This window comes from Diprion similis, chromosome 6 (genome assembly GCF_021155765.1).
Source record: "Diprion similis isolate iyDipSimi1 chromosome 6, iyDipSimi1.1, whole genome shotgun sequence".
Classification (NCBI taxonomy): domain Eukaryota; kingdom Metazoa; phylum Arthropoda; class Insecta; order Hymenoptera; family Diprionidae; genus Diprion; species Diprion similis.
In genome coordinates, this window is record NC_060110.1 from 4,127,360 (window position 1) to 4,148,027 (window position 20,668).

The window sequence follows — 20,668 nt, forward strand, 5'->3', positions numbered from 1 at the left end:
TAACAAAAGTCGGCAAGTTTTTTGTACCGTCGCAAAAAAGCCAAACGATAAATTTTTTCGTTGTAGTCAACACGCGGTCTTCGTCTATTTTCATTTTCAACCATAACCGAAAAATGTTGGTACGAGTGTAAAATGAAAATTAGTTTTGTAGCTATAACCATGAGATACTGTGCTATATATACATTACTATTCTTTTTCATTATAACCAATTTAACTAAATTTTCAAATACATATTACAATAACCGAAACTACATGTACCGAAAACTATATACTTAATCACATTAAATAGTTGCTCGTGGCACATTTTTTTGTAGTCAAAACAGTACCTTAACCTTGAATTAAACGTATCTACATTGATATGTATATATACACGTGTTTCACCACAATTTCTTAACAACTATGCATACAATAAAATGAAATTTCCTTCCTTGATTTCCGCGTGAACGTGATAACGCAGCGTCCATGAGTGCAAATATATGCGGTTATAATAAACATTAATTTTCCTCTAGTTTACTGCCTCGGCTTGCGGTTACGTATATCAATGTATTTATCGTATTTTTGATATTTTTTAATCCATTATACCTGCTCTCTTCTGTGAACGAATCGAACGATAATTTTTCCCCAGCATAAAAATCATTACGACAACGTTACTAACTTCGAGATAAAAAAATCTTTGATCACTGCTCTTATAAATATAGGATTTTACGAGAACTTGTACGATGTAATTCAGAGCTCTGTCGGAGCAAAACCATTTTTCCGCCAGCATTGATTGTTAGTAATACATTCTCACGCGTCGCTAAAGTCGTGTAAACAAAATTACACGATTATTTACCTCCTATCGTAAGTAATAAGAAATTTCGTAATTATAGTAAGTCGCATTTGATTCACGTGACAAGGGATGACCTGTTTTCCTTTTCTTATTCCGATCCCAATCGAAACCCCGTGAAGTTAGCGCCGGGATCGAGAAAGAAAAAGAGAACTCAAAGAATCGACTTGGAAATAAACTATTTTATCACAGTTGTTTAGACTGGGAATTGGTCGGTTCTTATTTACCTCATATCCGGGCGTCATTCCTCGCTCTGTCCACTCTACGCGAGGCTGATAATTTATTCGGCGAAACGATGAAACCACTCGACACAACTAACTAACTAACTAACTCACTCACAACACCTTCGCACTTGTTCGCACTCGCATTGTTTTCGTTTCGATTCGTCACTTCGTTGAGACGTCGAAGCGCATCAGCGGCGTCGATTTGAATTTTCAATGCGTCGCAGTAAGGATCCGACATCCGTATCATCGCCTCCTTATCTCCCTAAGGAAAAAACCGTTGCTGAGTAGAGAGGAATTCGGCTGTCGTCGGTGGAATCCAAGCGTGTAGCCATGACGTACTCCGTGAAAAACGTTACCGGAATTCCACAGTTTTCCTGCCTTCCGATTGGCTCTCGAAAGTGCAGGAAATTTCCCGCTCGCGTATATACAGCTAAATTTTTCCGTTGCATCAACGCGTTTCACCGGCACTTTTGGATCGCAATGACCAGACTGTTCGAACTTGTTTGACGCTCCGCGTGCGCCAGCTCTAGTCAACTATCAACGGCGGCGTTCGACTCGGGCGAAGCGGGATTTCTGCCTTAGGTTAGCACATGGGCCGAACGAACAGCTGCCCGTTTTCTATCCCCACCATTCCCTACCTAAACCAAGCAGACCGGGGACCCCGTTCAGTTCTATACTCTGTGCGACGTCACTCCGAGAGCGTGGTGTGCCTAGGCTAGGAGTGCAGCTTCTTTCTCCAAAAAAACAAAAGTTTATTTCTCACGTTGGACGGGACTTGGGTAAGATTTGTACCAACGGCGCCAAAACACCCTAGATCGGTGGTGATTAATTGTTGGTGACGTTGAATCTGCGTGGGGAAAAAATAATTCCCTAACGATATAGGGATTTTTTTTTTTTTTTTTTTTTTTTTTTTTTTTTTTTAGACAGTTGGTACACGTCTCACTTAAAGGCTTTGACCTCGAAGAAAGGGGCGAGTCGTAGAAGTTTTAGGCACACCGTGTATATTCGCATCACGGTCACGTGTCTACTCGATTTTCGTTTTCACTTACCGTAAGACAATTCGACGATGCATTTTTGGATTTTTACTGTCCGTTGTACCGTCTCTGATCAAAGTTAGGGAAAGGGTTGAAAAATCTTCAGTAGGCCTGTTTGAGCCAACAATGGTGAACGCGAATGAACAACAATCATACTGTGCGATAGAAATGAAACGAGTTTTATTCTTTTTAACAAACCGGTTTCTGTATGTAATGACAAATAACTCGCGGGCTGAGACGTAAAGATTGTAAAAAACTAACCTTGATCGGTTAATATTAACAGACATCTGAAAAATTGTTAAGTTTTTGGCCAGATGTCCTGTTGAAAGTAGGCTGCGTACTTCAGAGCGTTTAATGAACTTTAATTCGCCTTGAACGCTGTTATTTATTATGTGATTCTTAAAAATAATTAACCGCAGGTTACGCAAGAAGTGTGTGGGAAATTGCATCGAAAAAAAACCAGGGATACTTAAAAGTGCAATTACAGAGATAAAAATTGATCCTTCGAAAATTTCACACATTCAATTTCGCTGGGGTAGTAATTGCATCAAATATTTAGGGACAAAATTTAAAGATGATTCTGGCTGTAGGGTGGCCAGTACGGACGATTCAAAATAAAATTCTGCAAAGTACTTCCTTCCAGGTAAAAAATGTTTTATTTAATCCACATCTTGTTTTCCAACTGGCTGTAGCCTTGTAACGAGATTTCGAATATCACTTAAACGAAGCAATAAAATAGATTTAGCTTGTGGCGTTTAAAAATTTACAATTAACGAAATGCCGCATGTTGTATAAATCAATCAAAATTTAACAAACTTGACTTGCTCGGTCGATAAAGGGATGCCAGAAACAACTGTTGGCAGAATTGCAAAATTCAAGAAATGCAAACAATGCCTTGATTTATTACTCTGTTCTCTGGACTGACGAAAATCGTCCACAAGATAAGGTATGATTGGTGAAATCTGACGTAGGTATAAATAAAACAATGACAGAATCAAAAGCTTAAAATGGCAACTATGGAATACTTCACAGGGATCAGCTAAAGAAGTTCATACATGTTTGTAAAACCATTTTGATACCCTAAAAATGATTGTCATCGAGTAGTCAACATTGAAACATCTAAAAATAAATGATGTGGTTATATGTCATCTCTATTAACTAATCCAAAAATATTGAGCTTTGTCACGTGTTCACGTGTTCATCAGCGTTTCATTCTAAAATTTGAGAAAAATTTCAGAATTAATGAGTGCATGGCTCATATATTGCGTGATAATAGTGCTACGATTAATCATTTGATAATTCATCACTCCTATATCCGATGAAAATCTGTCATCTGGGAATACTCAATTGCCCAGAAATGCGTATATAAGAAGAAAATGATTCGGTCGGTAATGGAGTTAGTAAATACATTTGGGGCCAAATGGTTCGAGTTTAGCCGCACTCAGTTTTCTGGTAAGAAATATTTTCTGAATTTGACTTATTATGCGAGATATTATGCTATATTATGATGCGAGAAAATAAAAGAATCGGTTCTGAAAATCGGTTAATTATATTTGTTCCTCCGATTCTGAGAATCGATATATCGGATGAAAATAACATCGATTGTGAATAATCGGCATAACATTTACAAAACAAATGAGCTAATTGAAAATAATGAACTGCTATTGTTGATAGCTTTGGTACTATTTTTCAGTGTACTATTTCTGGAAGCAAATAAGCGGTATTTTGAAGTTTTTTTTATCACATTTTCCACGTAAACAGATGACAGGAATAGTAAATGACTTTGTTTTATGAATTATAAGAGACAGTCGTTAGTTGTTAGAATATTTCATGCCAATACAAAATACAGACTAGATATAACATTACATTTTTATAGGAAGGTGTTCTTAACGACTCCTGAAGTTATAATTAATCGATTCGTATAAAAAAAGAATCGATTCGGTGATAATCGAACCTTTGAAAAATCGGATAATAATCAATCAATCCAACGCTACAAAAATCGATTCTCCAAGAATCGTCGAAGAATTACGAAAAATCACTACCGTAAGACTTTGGCCGGCAGCCACCGCATCTACGTCAAAAGTTATATGCGGAATAGTGATAGATCTGAGAAAGATTGGTTTCCGGTAATTTGGTGCTAGTATTAGACTTCGTGCGGCATGGTAAGGCCTTTTTCTTGCAGGTAACAAGGAAGCGTCTTCAGGTATAAAGAGCTACCGACCATGCCTGCAGTGCCGAGGCCTTAAAGACGTGGAGAATGGTCTCAACTGACCAGAAAGGAATAACAGGCAACTTCTCGTTTGAAATTCTCGCAGCCGTTTATAGTGTCTGCGAGACTCGAGTCAGGAATACTTCGGATTTCCTCTGACCTCGAGGAAAAACCACAACCACAGGATAAAATTACTGATCGTCGCAGCTCACCACATAAGCGCAACATGACATAAAGCTTTCTTTCCATTTCCGTTGTTTTCGTTTTATAATTCCTTACCTCCCGTCAATTAGCGAAGAAAGTATCGTAGTGAAAACTCGAATCCCAGTTCACACGGTGCAGCGAAGCTGTATTATTGTACGCATATATATATATATATATATATATATATATATATATATATTCATGTATCTCGCGGAGGAATCTCATTTCTATTCCAATTTGCAACGCTAATCTACTTACTCGCCTCGGACTCGGTGTAGCATAGAAAGAATTTTCAAGTCGGAATTAAAAGGTATGTTCCTTTGTGCATTGGAATCTACCGTATAAATTCAGCTAATTACACTTGTCTGCAAAAGAAACAACTTTTTCTTTCTTCTGTTTTTTTAATTATTATGTGTAATTATAATCGATTTGATGCTCTTGAATCGGAATATAGTAATAAAAGATATGTAAAGTTAAGAAGTTTAAACATTAAAATCGTCAGAAAATCTATCTACTAGTATAATTCTATTTATTTTGTAGTTTTCTTTCGTTTCTTACTACGTGACATGAAGTCACAACGAGAACTTCGAAGGCGCATGCATTCGTGTGGAAGCAACGTTAGGCGACATCTTTCTTTCACTTTCTATCAGTTTGAACTGCTTTTGTATGTACAGAAACTATTTAAACAGATTAAGGTAATGTAAATGCAAAAACGAAACAGAAAAAAAATTTGAATTTCGAACAATTACAACAAAAAAACGTCAATACGAGGATACAGCATGTGTTCTAAATTAAACGATTTCTTTAAAATCTCGAATATTACTATACACATACAGCGATGACTGTGCAGTTGTTTGGTAACGAACAGAATGAGTTTATAATAGAATAATATTTGTGTGGAAAATATCCAAATGCGGTTAAAGAAGTCTAAGACAACTGATAAAAGGCCAAGTTTATTTTGTTGTGCACGAAACGTGAAGAAAAATATATTTTAGATAATAGCTGTTTCAGTGGATTTTCTAAACATCAGTGTCATTTGCAATATTTTTTCAACGATATAAATATTGTCATATACCTAAATCTAACAATATTTTTCGATAATTCGTACAATAGCATGAAAAATTTCAGTGAACATACATAATGTATGTTTTATGTATGAATCGCATTGATTTCTTGACAAAAACACAAGTTATAATTCGATAATTTCATGAATTTTGAACGTACAAAATTTGAATGAAAAATAAATTTTTAAGGTGACTATGAATTACTATGTGCAGTGACAGTTCTCGTTTCGACGATTGACCGACAGAGCACGCGTCAACAAATTACAAAATCCATCGGTAAAACTGTCACGCCAGCCTCCGAGACTCGGCAATTCTGTACGATCGTGCGTCAATTACCAAAAATTGCATTTTTTTTTTTTTTTTTGCGGTGTGATCTGTGATCGGAATTGAACATAGAATTGGGCTATCGCCTGAATTGCACCAGTGATGCGTAGGCTTGAAGAATCGTCAAAATAAGTGACACTAAAAAAAAGTCATTTTTTCTAGATTTCCGTGATTTTTATGACTTCGTTAGATCCTAATACTCATAAATCATTGAATCCCAAAGGGACCATCTGGTAAGTGGTACCGTTTCGGAGAATTTATTTTTCGTCAAAATCAACTGGAACTTTCGATTAAAAGGATGCCTCGTTACCGACTGAGTGAAATGTCACTAATTTTGGCAAGTATCAGATCTTCGGTATGGTTAACCCGATAACGTTGCAGCAAGTCCAATTCTACATGAAATGCCGAAGAAAAATACCCGAAAAAATAATGACAGATGACGTATTCCTGTGATTGAATTACCACTAATTGGAGGAGGATTACGAGTTTTATTACCGTTGTCACATGAAACAAAAAAGGTTTTTTACATTTGAATCTAGATTGCAGATATTGCATGTAAAATCGTGCGCTAAATGGCGCTGACGATATTCAAAATAAGTGACATCTTACTCGGTCGGTAAAGGCTGACCATAGCATCCTATACGCGACAAAAATTTCAACTATGGTGTTATAATTCGCGAACTGTTAACCTTTTACTTTGTATTGGACATTGGAAAAGTTTCCTCCGGCTTTCTCTTCAATCTCACAAAGTTTGATCAAAATCCACGAGGGTCTAGTTCCTCGATTTTGGTGGTAAGTCGAAGATATAAGTTTTTAAGAAAATGTAACTGTGGTGAATGAAAGTTTGATTCTTCAATCAAAGAATGTTCTTTTCTGAAGATCCACTTACACCTTTGGCATCAGCGTCAGTATTTCATTCAACTGTTATGGCACGTCCATGTTTTGTTATTTAAGAAAAGCATCCACGAATTTCACTATTGCGTAGCATTTCGTTTTGGAGATCTCTGAGTTTTTCATTACCATTTTCGGAAAAGAAAAGGCTATAACATCATCATTGGTAATCAATACACAAGAGTTCCTCATTTTGGAGTGAAGGTGAATATTCAAAATCAAGTTTAATGCCAAATTGGAAAACAAAAAATTCGTAGCTTCATCATGAATTCATTCTGGATATGAGGCGAACCAGTTTGAACTCTAAGAAATAAATTCGAATAACGATTTCCATCGCTTCTATTTTTCTTTCCCAACTTGAGTGGATCGTACACCCTGTAAATACCTACTTTGAGTGCGGAGTTCGCCCGGTTCAACGTCATCCCTACTGGGCACGAAAGACCTCCGGCGCTTGTACCGAATTATTCACATCTCTGGAAACTGAGAAGAGCAGACTAGCATCTCGGAGGGTGAGAGTGAACTCTAATTTAACCTTTTACTGTGTACACTTCCGGATTGTTACTTCGCAAATTCTCACTCGAGAAACTGTAACGGCTCGGTAACCAGTTATGTATAAGGTGTGGGCCAGAAGACAGAGGGTATGCTACACCACGGCATGGTTCGTTTTGAGATTCGCCCCCGATGCGATGTGCTCAGAGCGCCATTAATCTCGGTGTTCACTTCCGTGTGCTAAATAATGTCGGAACAATGCTGAACGTGCCATTTATTACTCAAGTGGAAAATTCAAGTGTATATAATGAAGAGAAGGTAAATTACTTATTGGAAAAAAATTGGAAAAATCTACTGAATAAGGAGGGAGAATATATGTTTTTTTTTTTTTTTTTTTTTACACTTATTCCGTCCATGGGGGATAAAATGGCTGACTAAAAATAAAAAAGAGGGTATAAAATACATGAACCTATTAGTGCGCGAGGGCTCGTGCACTCTGAGATTGCTGCGTTGCCCTATTTGCGACTTTGCATATATTTATACTGAGTTATGGAAATCGCTCATCGTGACCCGGATTATGGAGAGACGAAGTGACGTGTCACACCAGCGTGCTTCCTATCGCGTGGTCAGGCAAGTGAGAAGAAAATTTTCGACATTATTTCACGTAGAAAGGCATCGGTGTAACTTTTTGCTTCCGGAACGTTTAGAAGGTGAAAAAAGGTAAATACCTACTCATAGTTGCTGCTTGGTGAATAGCGCTTCTTAGACCCGAAATGAACGTCATGAATTTGTTGGTGGAATGAAAAAAAAAAAAAACCGAGGGGCTAACAAGGAACGATATTTATGCTCTTGTTAGACCGGATTTGAATGACGCATTTCTTTAAACAAAGTCACTAAATTTTATTGATTTTCAAAGCTCTCTTATGTTTGTTTTGCGGAATACCTAAGTCGATGATTTCGTAAAGCAAATTTTTTGGTTAGACGAATGACTCGAAGGATTTTTTATTTTAATGAGGTGGACGTTGTATGAATCTGCAAATTTAGTATCTACGCATTTTTTTTTTTTTTTTTTTTTTTTTTTTTTTTTTTTTTTTTTTTTTTTTTTTTTTTTATTGCACAAATGTACGCGATTTTTAATATCGAATGGGATTTTCGATCGTTTAAAAATTATCCGAATGATCATTTTTTCCAACAACGGCTCGAAATTATTTCGCTTACATTTTTTCAATAGCAATACGTTCAATGTAAAATTTTATTGAACTGAAAATGAACAACTAAAGAAACACGTTGTTAATTTTCATCGAATAATTGTCTGATTCTTTCAGGTCAATTAAAGAATTTTTTTAATAATTTTGCTGGGCGCGGCACAGATTGGACTCCAATAACAAAACGGCTATTTTCACACTAATTTAATTGATGAAATTGGTAATATCTATTGATCAGCAATTTGATGAGTAAAATTCTATATGACGAATGAAATCTGTTGTGTATTTTTGCCTTCAATATTAATTTTTGTTGTTCTACGTTAAAATTTCATCTTATAGGTTCAAGTGTAAACGGATGTATTATTATTTCAGAACTGTAGTGAAGTATAAACTGCGAATTTTCGACAATGTCCCAGTAATTTTTTGCTGGTTTATGTCAGATCACAACGGAGAAAAAGTTTTCCGCCCGGAGTTTTTCTCGCTGAAATGACCTCGAGCGTGTTTTGGCGCCCGGAGAAAATCAAGTAATATTTTTCACGGGTTGATTACCATTTTAAATGGAAAAATACTCGAGAAAAAATGATTCAAGTGTAAATTAAGAAGAGTTTGGTCTTCGTAAAGTCGTCATGGATTTTGACGCTGAAGGCTAATCCAGAAACCGGAAAAAAGTTTCCCAAATTTTAACCCTGCGTTTTAATTATTCGGCGACTACAGGGAAATTGGATTTTCCGCATTGTCTCGTACTTTGGTTGATAGGATGTTCTTGTATTTAAAAAATCAGTAAGAAAATAATGGCGGTACGATTTTTAAGCTATTCCCGTTCGACGAAAAATTGTAGAAAGCTTGTTCGAAAGAACTGCAAGTGTTTTTACCGAAGATGGACTTTTACGACTGCAACACGATTACGAATTTATAATTTGAGTTGATCGCGATTGACATTTCCAAAATTTTGGCGATAAATTTCACACATTAACACTGTTTATTTTTTTCAACTTAGGCATCGTCCTCATCAAAAAGGCTAAACCGGCAGTGGTTCTCAATTCGACGAAACACGACCCCGTAATTATTTTTCCATCATTATTGCAGATACAGTAAATTTTCTTATTTATGTGTACGAATCCCCGAAGCCGAAATTTGTACACTTAAAAAAAACTGGCCAAGGTGGTGCGAAAATTCTACTTTCACTAGTTCTCGATTTTTTCTGGTGGAAATTGCTTTACTGGCCGTTCCCATGCCTGATACAATAATTTCGTATTTTGTGTTCTTCGGCAGACGGTGTGGAAAATTACGCGTCGAATTCATCGCGTGATCAGCGTAATAACAGTGTTTTTTTATCATTTCTTTGATTCGATTTTTTCTCTGCATAATTTTCAATTAGTATAATTTATCATATTAATATATTCGTAGGCTTCGATGTTGTCCCCGAGGAAACGGAGGTAAAAAATATATTCTAAAATTATAAACAAAGATTTACGATCGAATTTTTTTCATTTTTTAACATGCGTTTTTATCGATAGTCAATCACTATTTCGATGTTGTTACGACAAATCTCTTTGACCGTTGAGTTGAAAAAACGATGATAGTGCAATCCAACCAAAGTTCGAATTGCCAGTGTGTGACTTTGAGGAAACAAGCTTTCGATCTATGGTGGATAAAAAATGACGGATAGTACATTAATCATTCTGCGTTTAGTTTCACAGATGCGGAAATTCGCGGCGATATTTCTGAGGGATTATGCATGTGATCGAAAACGGAGATCGAGGTGTGACGAAAGTTGGCGAGATGTGGTGCGTGTTAACGAGAAAACTCCGTCCCCTCGAGTGGAAAATGCTCAAGAGGTGAGGGGTGGGGCTTTGGAATTTTTATTGAACCTGCTCTCGCAGCCTCGGTTGACACGATTCACGGAGTTTCGAGAGAAATTAAAAAATTTTGCATCTTTGTTTAGCCTGAAATTATAATTATAGTGAATTTTCGTAATCCGGAAAACTTGGCACTCGCGTGATTTTTCAATTACTTTTTCATCACAATTCGAAGAAAACATTGAAAATATCATTTTAAGTATATTAGCTCAATACTTCGGGATGTCAGTTGGTAAGAAAAAAAGACACTGATTCAACCTTATACAATAAAATAACTTTTTGAAGTATGGGCGATCCATCCTATTCCTTTATATTATGCATAGTTCTAGTACAATTATAACTAAAGGTAACGGCGAATTTGCACAAGTTCTTTCTCCAAAATACAGGGTGGCAAACGTTGGAATCTATTGGAAAATGTTCTCATGACGTCAGAGCCTGGTTTTCGACGCCATTTTATCACCACATAACCTAAGTTTTTGATTTTAATGGAGGCTGATCGTAGGTCTTCGGGTTTCAAATTACTCATGTCACATAAATTAATTAATCATAATTAATAATATATCTGTTATGTTATCCAAACCCGAAAAAAAACGGCCAACTATCAGCTATCAGCCTGGTTACATTAGCTTGATTTTTTCCCACCAGATGTCACATCGCAAAGTGATAATCCCAATAAATCATTTATTACGTATACTAATTTATTTATCAACGTGATTGAAGTTTATTAATTTTAAATGTCGTCGTGAATTTGTTATCGAGTTATTATCTGATCAGGATTTAGTTCTCTACACACACACTTCGCGGACTTTAGTTTAACACAAATTATAACACGAAGTAAGTCTAGGTAAAATTATGGTGTATGTACAATTCAGAAAAAATTCTTACCCACTATATTCATAAATTTATTTTCGAGAAAGGCGTTTTCTCATCTCAACCGTCTTCTCGGAAGGGTTCATCGCACATCTGCCTGTCTGTGTGGAGACACAAAGCCTTCAGACGATCCTAACGATTTCATGAGATTTCACAAGACTTTATCTGGAATCACCAGAAATTTCTAGGAGTTCAGAGAATGCAGGGATTTCAGAAATTTTTTATGTGTATTTCATAGAATTTAAAAAACTTCACTTGATTTCAGCTAATGATTTCACAGAACTTGAATTAAATTCAAATGATTTCATAGAATTTCAGGTATTACATGCGATTTCAAAGATTCCGAAGTTTTAACAGAATTCGCTTGACTTTGCATTAAAAAATTTCAAAAATTTCAGAGATTTGAAATGATTTCACATAGTTTAAAAGGATTTCAGGAAAGACTATAGGATTTCAAAGATTTCAGTGATTTCAAATGATTCCAGGTGATGATTTCGTAAGATTTCAAAGGATTTAGCAAGATTTCACGAGGTATTCCAGGTATTTCAAACGATTTCAAAGATTTCACGTGATTTCACAAGTGTACACTGATCGCAGGGTGTTTAACCCTTCGTTCTTCCCCGACTCTAACACTGCCGCACAGTTCTTTATCAGTAACTAAAAAATTAGTAAATTTTCCATTACACAAATATATACACAAACAAAAACGCGAAAAAATCATCTATTAATTAGGAACGGCGTTAATTTGAACTTGTGTCATTCTATCCGAAAGGCTCTAATGCCTGTTTTTCGAATTCCACGTTCCATATACTCGTATGTCTTTACGGCTCAACGGATGGTTCTGGACTATTTTCTCCGAGGATGAGCATGCGAGACGTTCAATTGAAAGGCTTCCTGTTGCCCGACCTGCAGAGAGGAAGTTGCAGCACGACACCGAGGGTGCAAACGGTAAGCGGCATGGGGAATGAGACATAGAATGAAAGGAGTACGCGGCTCTCGAACCAATTGAATAGCCATGGGGCGGATCCGCGAGTGTCTCTGATTGCAAGGTTGTCTTCCATCCAGGACGTAAGACCCTTCGCACCACCGACGATTGCATAGCTTCCTAGTCGAGTCCTGGGAAAATGGATCCCCATGTGCCTTTGTCGAGTTACCGATAAGATTTTGACGCTGTTTTACGATGCTTTAAATTTGAAAAAAACTAAAACAACAACTCGGGAATAGTTCAACAGTGTAAATATTTGATTTACTTGGGTGTAGATTTTAAAGATATTCTATTTAAGAGGCTTCCTGATACGTTTGTTGAGATTTCGTAGTGTAGCTGATTTTCTGTAAAAATTTCTGTCAAGTTGTTTATATGTATTTGTATTCGTATTATTGAAATAACTATCGGTATTAAATGTGAAACTTTTTACAAATTATACTGACTTTTTTATTTTTGAATATCGTTTTTGTCAAAACCAGTGGCTCCGCTTGATTTGAGGACTTGGCTGGTTGGACATTTTTTTTTTTTTTTCTTTTTGCATCTTACTTGAAATTAACTCCACGACGAGGCGTTTATTCACGGTTGTTCATAGGCAAATGCATTCAATAAACGCAGAAAGAAAATAAACAAATGACGAAAGAATTTGGTTCAAGTCAAGTCAATCACTTGAGACATTTTGTTGATTAAACAGTTGTGTTATAGATTTAGTAGAACGGAAGTAGTTTCACATAATTTAGGTATATAGGTATGCTGAAACTATTACTTGTGAAATTACTGCTTTTAAAACTTCACCCACACGAGAATTTTCCTCATGCTTTCCGGTGATTATCCACTCCGGATGAAAATGTCGCATTAAAGCAATAATTGTGTTTCAACTAGGAAATGTGAAAAAAAATTAGAAAAATAAAACAAGCTTGAATCTCTTAACTGACGATAATATCTCTTAGTTGACCATTTTGAATTGAAAATTTTTGTAGATCGTTTAAAACGCTCAGGCATTGATTTTGGTTGGTTAAAAATTTTCGAATTACCGATAAAAAAAAAAAAAATTAATAAAAAATTTAACCCCATCATGAACTGATCTTGAAATAATTCGATAAAAAGAAAAACTCGAAATTTCAAAAATGGTGGAACTCTAAAAAGGTTCGGATTTACTAACAATAATGAATAAATGTCTTTTATCACAAGTATTTTTCCGCATAAAATAGATCGTGTATGTCCTTCATTTTCAAAGTATGGATGAATGATATTTTCGTGAATTTTTTATCATTTAGATTAAAATATTAACAAAATCAGACGTGAAAATACGTTTTTTTTTTTATCATTTTTGCGCAATCCATGAGATTTAATTAATATAAATTACAGTTTTATTGTATTTTTATCTTTAGAGCAGTTGTGATTAAATTGTGTGAAAAATGTTCGTTTTACACAATATTCCCTAGCTATTGACTACATGTTGAATATCCAATTTTTGATGATTAATTACACAAAAACTGCACACGAGATCATACTGAAAAAATTACTTTATCCGTATTTATTAGCGATGATTAATATCTTATAAAAATTCATCTTTTCATCCTTACAATTATCTAATGTCCGAACAAACTTAAACTGGATCACAAGTATAATTCCAACTTCTTCGTCGAACCGTGACGCGTAGATAAAACATTTAGCCGGAAATTTATCCAGGATTTATCGAATTCCGAAAGCAAAACCGAAACCTCTCGACTTTCCTATACGGATGAGACTCTTCCGTTGGGTGTAGATGACGGACTGACGACGACCGTCTGCATTAGGGTATTGCTTCAAGTTTTGGCGTCTGTTTGTGGCATACAAAGTGCTTCGTCACGTCAAATCGACGATGGACAAACAAACAAGGCGAAAGATGAACCGTCGTTGTGTGCAAACGAATACATTTATTATATGACGTGCGGAATATTGGATGCCTGTTTATGCGTTGGAATTGTTATATCTTCACGATGAAATTCACGTCAATCTCAACTCAGCTCGAGAGTCCACCTCGAAATGACATTTCCGAGGCTTTTGTGAAACGAACGAATAGAACTGCACTAATACCGTGAAATACGTGGATATTGACGTTGCGCGAACTTGTGACGATCCATTCCGCGTGTCATTTACGTTTTAAGGATGAATGAAGAGGATGGGTTGTATAAAAAGTTTTCAACATAATGTTGTTTACGCCAAAGATAATGAGCAAGGATGAAACAACTCTGCATCTCTACAATGTGATAGAAATGAATCTGAAGAAATTCATCATTCATTCATTCGTTTAGAAAGATGTCAAGAATTTGAGAAAAGATTTTCAAATTATGAACGTTAAAAGTGATAAAACTCTGGTATTTTTCATCCGATTCTTAAGAAATGCACATTTTTTTTGTTTTCTGATGTGCTAAGTTGGTGTGGTTTGAAAAAGAAGAAAAAATGAAAACTAATTCTAAGTTCTTGGTACATCCGATTACAAACTGGATTATACATATTTACAAAAATAAACTAATTCACCTGTAAAAACCATGAATCAATGGGACATAATAAGAGGCGTGAATATAGTTATTTGCATCGACGCGGACGTCACGTGAGTATCGCTTATTCGCATTTCCGTTCACTGCACTGACATTTCGATTCATTTCCGTCGTTTCACACGGAAATTTCATACCCTCGTGTCCTTTGCGCTGAGAGAATTCCCCATAAAATTTCAGTTCACCTGCGGCACTTTCTTCAACGAAGGTGCCGCTATACTTGGCCATAAATCCACGGTCATAATGTAGAATATTTCTCTGTAGATACATGAATTTTAGGTTGATGTAAGGTGTAAAGCCACGTGTACGTACTTGTAGGCACGTATTAGGGCGTTTCGATTGAAAGAAAAATGATTTTCACTTCCACCTGAAAAACTTGCTATATATATACGATAAGAAACAAAAATCGCTGAAGGATATACGTGTTGAATGTAATTTTGAAAAGAGGCTTTTACAATTTACGTAACACAAGAAAGATATTATTTTTTCCAAATTGTTACCACTTAATCGTATTTGATGATACGAACTTCATCCTTGAAGCATTTTGTTGACAATAAAAATCATATTTTCAGTTGATTTTTAAGCGTACTAAAAGAATCGTATGTTCCGGGAAAAAAATCTTCACAAGCCAAAAATCAACGTCAGAAGGAATCAAGATTTATTATTACATAAATCTACTTAAGGTGTAAAAATTTGGCATGAAAAAAAAAACTGTTTCAGGTTATATGTTAAAACAAAACTGCACAGGCTTGGCTCTTCTTTTTAATCCGAGGCAACGATTTATCGTAATTATGTATGCTGATTCAAGGATTCAGCTTCATGCTGTTGATTACGCTGATCAATTTTACGTTGGATAACTGAAACTTTTTTGCAGCTGGGTCGAAAATATCATGACTTTTCGCCGCCATCTTGAATTTCGCAAATCTGATAGCTGATTCGTAATCAGTGAGCGCAGAAACCCACGTGTGAGAATATTTACGATCATATGATAATTTAAAAAATGTATGCTTAAAAGGGTTAATAAAGAATATCGATGTTTGTCCAACCAACCTCCATAACCATAAATTTTTTGCATTGCAGGTGAACATTTTCAATGTCCACACCTATAAGCAGATCATAAATAATTCTGTATGGTCTATTCTCCTCGATTACAATATAGTTTATGCATGATCGTTAAAACACTTTGCACGTTCAACCTACACCCAATAGCCACATACATCATCTGTTATAACTGGCACGTGTAGTATTTACGTAGAGTTAGAATAGTCGGTTAGCGGGAGAATTAAGCCGCTTTTAAGTCTTGGCAGAAACAGCAATGTGATAATGAATTATAAATTCTTTGTCAGTCTGATTAAATCAGTGGTCATTCAAGTCCATATAACGTAATATCCATCAGAAAAATACTTGCTGCATGGACATTGAACCCAAAACAAAAGAAGAAAGGCGAACATAAGAATGCAATCACATGGAAAAAAGTAAACTAAGAAGTATATAAATTTTTATTTTATTTATAAATTATTATTTGATTTCTTATGTACTTTATGTAATTTAAATTACACGCTGAATTCTTTCAAAACATTATATGATTTAACGCATCATCATTTTCGGCAGGGTAATTTCTATGGGCAAAAATTGTAAATCCACGTATTGGGTAACTCGATCACTGCGGATTCAAATTTTTTGTTAAGAAACACCGTATTTGTATTTTACAATATTGAATGTTTCACATTCGTGACTCAGCGATGTTCAAGGTAAGATTGGAATGGTTTTGAAGTGTTTCAGTGAAACAGTCTGTCTCATTTTCGAGCTACTTCCGGTCGGAAGGGGAGTCGCAAACGCGGCTTAAGCACTCTACTCGGTTGCGTCTGCGCTTGGCAATTATTTCAAGCAAACATTATTCGAGTTATAACTACGAGGCGGACGTGTCTGTACCCAGACGTTCGCGTATATAATACCTATGCGATTTAGGTGTGTCCGTGTAATAGTATCAGTTAACCTCCGAGGAAAATCGTTCTGAACCCAGATCTGCAGGAGTAATAATAATTGCGCAAGATATTCATGAAAGGTTCGTACGACGAGAAGGAAACTTGAACCTACTTTGAAGAATAACGTGCTTGTGTCATAAAAAAAAAGTACCAAACTCGCAATAATTTCTCACTAAAAATAAGGTGAGAAATGATATTTTAATTCCCAAAATTTGATTATAATATTCTGTTTTTTTTTTTTTTCATCTTCTGAATTACAATCAAAGTTAATCATATTTATGTGTATTTATTGTAAAAAAAAATATATATTTTACCTTTCAACTTCTGCGTGACAAGGACGAGCTTCCGGGAACAGTTTCAAACTTTTTTGTTTTTACAGCCATCTTTGAAATAATCACGAACAAGATAACAATCACTGAAAATTTCCTGCGTAGTTGTTGTTCCCAACTATTTGTTGAACTTGTTCTTAAGCGAATTGATGCAGACGTCGTTCAACTAGCTAAAATTATTTCATTACTCTCCGTTAACAATTATGTAACGAAAGTACGAGGGGCTTATAACTTTCCCCTCGCTCTTATTAGCCGTTATTATTAATTATCCAGCGATCAAGGTTTTGCAATTTATATTCACAATAGGAGAATTTTACACATCCTTAGGTACGTCCGCAATTAAATAACTCACAACTTTTCATCATCACGCACTGTTTTAAACGAGCTATATTTATTTTATATCCCAAGGCAACAAATGTATAGATAATAATTAAAGTTTTCACTTCAACCTCCAAGTTCACGCTTCTGTACCAACTTACACTTTACGAATCACATTCACGCTTTGTTTATGCCACTTTTCACATAATTATAAGAGAACCCTCATAAAAATAATAATGAAAATTATCTTCTCGCTTATTCTGGCAACAATTTTAACAACTTTCGAAAACGTCGAGATGCAGGAATGAAGCTGCGAAGACTGCACAATAGAGGCAGAGGCACGTTTCAATAACTCCGTCGTCACTGACGCATATAATGCATACGTCACATGACGGAGATGACCACCCTCGTTATGTAACGCGATTCTACTCCCAGAGGTGAAGTACATACATCTGACAACGAGTCACATACAGATAAAGTTAAGCCGGGGATTTATATATGTATATGCATACGTTCGCGTTCTACTTTAAAGCCAGTTTGTTGCAACTGACGAAATATGCAGTCACGGTCTTTGAGTAGTTTAATTTGTTTGCTGCAACGCCATTTGCTGGTTTGTACCTACGGTGCTTTCTCATCGGATGGCAGTTCATTGTTTTAAGTTTCTTTACTGTTTTCTTTTTTTCTGTTTTTCTTTTCTTTCTTTTTTTTTTTTACTTTACTTTTCGTCACTTCAGCACAGAGGAAAAAGATTTGGAGCAAAACACATGCACAGCCGTTTCTTTTGACATCTGAAAACCAGTTAACATGGTTTTACCGAAATTTTCTACTCTTAGTTATACGCCGGAAGTGATGAGGTTAAAATATGATAACTTAACATACATTGACAAGGTTTATTAAATACTAAATAAAGTAAAAATAGTCAACGAATTTGATCCTGCATTCACAATGCTTCAATGATTTATTGCTTTCGTATGTTGTGGATTGGAAATTGAACGACTCGAATCATTTTTTGCTTTTTGTTTATTTGATAGTTTTAATATCAAACCTCGTTATATTAGGTTTTTATTTATATCGCAATGAGCAAATCTTAGCAATCAAGTGATGGAATGTCGCAATGACAAGTGGACTTGCCACCTAAGTTTCGTTTGTCTCTATTTCTTGTTTACTTTAGCTCTGATTTGTATACCTGCATCGTTTCATAGAGGACACAAATAAGCAAATACGACAGAAATCGAAGAAGAACGAACGAAATTTTAGGTTAGCTATGTTTGGTTAGAACAGGATTTCTTGTACTCTTGTTGGAAGCAATATGAAGCCTTTGTAAAATTGTTTCTACGAATTTATCAGGGTTCATTTACTTCTAGCACGATTGCACCGCCTGGATAATAACTTTTGGATGAAGAAAGTGTGATTTGAATAGAGAAATACCGTGAATCGTTAAAGTTGTCCTGCAGGAATTGAAGAAGAATGGAAAAGCGTTCACAGAATCAATCGGCTAGAAATAACAATGGCGCCGTGAGAGAAGTAGATCAAAAATTGGTGAATTAGGTCACTACTTCGGGTCAATGATGATTTTCATTAATGGGAAATCCAAGTGTCACTCGATTTTGCGACAAGTTATTTCGCAAAGGAACGGTTCTATTCCACGGAGAGCATAACGGAAAGATATTTGATAAATGTGAAGGTTCGTTTGAGAAAATTCATGATCCAATTCATATTAAAGAGTACGGGCGAAAAAAGCTAGGAAAAAAGCAATCCATGAAGCGAAAATTGAGACATAAATTACGTTTGTAACACCATTCTTCAGCTGAAACCGAACTCAACCAGAATTCAAAACAATTTAAAGATGAATGGGCCTTACGGTCCGAAAAGAAATTTCGGAGAAACTAAAAAACCGTTCGGGGAAGCTCGAGCAATGTTACTTGCATCAATGATAATGAACAAGAATGAAAAAATATTGTTGATATGTATAGAGGAGGGTGGGGGAAAGTGGGTCCGTTAAAATAAAAATAAAATGTTTAGTTTTCATATGAAAAATTGTGTTAAATTATTGTCTAGCTTTCTCGAGAAAAAGTGATCATAAATTCAAGTTCAGAAAATTATTCGACTTTGACGAGTTGAGAGTAAAGCACAACCTGAAACGTTTTGCGTTACGAGGTGTGCAATTAATCGAGTAAATGTTTTCCGAATAATTGATACTAAATAAAAAATTCAGGTGATTAATTTTTTCCCATGTTATTTAAAAATTTTTATATAACTATATTATTATGCAAAATTTCTTGAATGTTTTTCAGACAATTTTTGGGGATCTAATTAGCGAGTAAAATGAGACAAAACATAAAAATTGGACCAAAAAGACAAGGATTCGTTAATCTTAAACGTTTTGACTATAAAATTTTTCTTTAATTGTTGGTACCTCAGTTGATATTATTCATATCATGTATTGTATCGTATATATAGTTTGCATTATTTGCATTAAGTGGTAAGGGGTGTTGTTAAATTCGTGTTCCCGATTACCGACACAATAATTAACACCGTTAGAGAATTTTAAACGGTCTTTTCTCATTCCCTCGGAATCGATTCAGCGTCTGAGTTATTAATTTTTAAAAGACTCGAAGCCATTTTCACAGAAAAAACGAAAAAACCGTTAATGTTCCGTGTTAAAAATTGAGCCTGTTCTTACAACCGATAATGTTTAGGTACAATAGAACACCCTCCGCGAATGCTGAATTATTCACATCCCAAAACTCCCTCCAAAAGTGAAGTTATTCACGCTCAATGAGCCGATTCATCGACGTTCCTTAGACTATAAAATTTGGTCATGTAATCTTCAAAGGGTATCACGTCTGCACCCTTGCAAATACACACACGCACGCACGCAGGCACATAATCATAAGCATAATTATTCAAGGCTCTTAAACTCTTAAGTAATCGTCAAAGAGAGTCGATAGAGTGACACGGTTTAAAACCACCGTCGCAGCAAGTCACCTTTATAATTCTGAAAGTATCCACCGTCCTTCGAAAATTCCCTTTCAGTTTTTGGGTTTGTGTCAGAGTTTGCGTCAAAGCTGTATGTAACGGTCAAGAGAGTTTCTTTGTACCCGTCAGATATTCCCAGGCACGTAAATCCCAAATCCCCATAAGATGGAAAATAACGGCTAATCCAAAGGCTTTGGAGAAATTTTCAAGGAACGCGAACGCGTCGATCGGAGCTCGAAGAAGGCGCTGCCGATTCCGTCGGAGGAAGAAACGAGACTAACTAAGAATCGAAACGCGGGAAGGAAGCAGCGGTGATCAAAAAGTGCAACAGCTGTA

General features: G+C 35.7%; 1 protein-coding gene across 4 annotated transcripts in view; it reads right to left on the reverse strand.

Moving 5' to 3' along the window:
* The window catches only part of LOC124407632 (ankyrin repeat and fibronectin type-III domain-containing protein 1), an 85,987-nt gene that overhangs the window by 34,507 nt on the left and 30,812 nt on the right, over window positions 1-20,668 (reverse strand). Inside the window, exon 1 of one of the 4 annotated variants that reach the window (XM_046883941.1) lies at window positions 17,021-17,448. The exons of 2 other annotated variants lie outside the window; for them this stretch is intronic. The gene's annotated coding sequence lies outside the window, so the exon portion shown is untranslated. Of the gene's footprint in view, window positions 1-17,020; window positions 17,449-20,668 lie in introns of those variants that run through there. One more of the 4 variants, XM_046883943.1, reaches the window with a different exon arrangement.